The sequence below is a fragment of the Euprymna scolopes genome, chromosome 3 (genome assembly GCF_053919585.1).
Source record: "Euprymna scolopes isolate OS-2025 chromosome 3, ASM5391958v1, whole genome shotgun sequence".
In the NCBI taxonomy this organism is placed as follows: Eukaryota; Metazoa; Mollusca; class Cephalopoda; order Sepiida; family Sepiolidae; genus Euprymna; species Euprymna scolopes.
In genome coordinates, this window is record NC_136484.1 from 12,878,057 (window position 1) to 12,879,409 (window position 1,353).

General features: G+C 31.3%; 1 non-coding gene across 1 annotated transcript; it reads right to left on the bottom strand.

The window, feature by feature from the left end:
• Positions 1-381: 381 nt before the first annotated feature.
• Trnay-gua (transfer RNA tyrosine (anticodon GUA)) lies at positions 382-472 on the bottom strand. The gene is given in 2 exon segments: positions 382-417; positions 436-472. It is a non-coding gene; the product is annotated as a tRNA-Tyr (tRNA).
• Positions 473-1,353: the final 881 nt, after the last annotated feature.

Here is a 1,353-nt window from a genome sequence, read left to right on the forward strand (position 1 = left end):
TTATATACATATATACATACATATATACATATATATACACACATATATATATATGTATACAACAAATCACATAAAAATAGTAAATAATCAAAAATGTACAAAATAGAATGTGTACACTTTGTATATTTACAATTAATTTATTATATGTTATTTTATTTGATTGTTTTATTAAAACAATCAAATAAGATAACATATAATGTACGAAAATTGAATAGTTTGCATTAAATATAGAATTATTACTCATTGAGTATCCTTATTGCGAAAAAAACGCAAAAAAATATAAGTAAACAATACTTTGAAAAGAGGATTACGTGGCGTATTTTTCTTTGTATCACGTTACGATAAAATGAAAAAAAAAACAAAAAAAAACAAAAGGTAAACTCTCGCGAGGCGGATTCGAACCATCGACCTAAGGATCGCTATCACATACAACTTCTACAGTCCTCCGCTCTACCAACTGAGCTATCGCGAGTCGCATGATTTTAACTGTAGTCACATTTACAATTTATGTAAATATGTACAATGGCGATAAGTTATTACCATTGTGAGTGTACAATAAAACGGGGATTGAAATAAACTGGTGGCGTGCATTGTACAAACGCCACACATCTTATTAAAAAAAAAATCGGATTTCATTATTTTTATTTTCATTATATAAATGGATTCGATTCGAACATACGTACATTTCAATAACATGATTATAAGTTATATTTACATTTTCTGACAAAAACTATAAGAACCACATAATTAATTATACAATTTAATGGGCAGGGATAGTTGGGTTCATGTTTTACTTGCCAATCTGCAAAATGTAGGTCAGATGATGTATTTATATTACTATTACGGGTTGAATTAAAAAAATGTCATTGAAGTTAGATTTGAAAAGCTAGTGACGGAGAGGAAGTATAATGTGCCCGAAAAAAAAAATGCCTAATCCGTCGGCATTACAAAACACCGACGCTTCAGGTAATTAGCAACAGCTTTTTGTTTCAAAAACGCAAGTCTGCAAACCCTGGGATACTTAGAGTTCCACTTTATTGATGAAACTATTCCTCAAACAGACATAAAAACGATTCTTGATAATGTTTGCATGTGCGATGTTTTTTTCCCCGTTTCTATTTCTTCCGTTGTGTACATACGTATAAGTTAGCAGTTTAAAAAAAAATTATCTTAGTCATTTAGGCAACGTGTAGGCATGTCTTCCGTAACCGTGATCGTCTATTGGTTAGGGGCCCACGTTATTGCCGTGGTAACCCAGGTTCGAATTCTGGTCACGGTAGAACAGCAAATACTGGTTTTCTTGAATATTTTACATGCATTCTCCTGTTTCTGTAAACAAATGGTGAAGATATT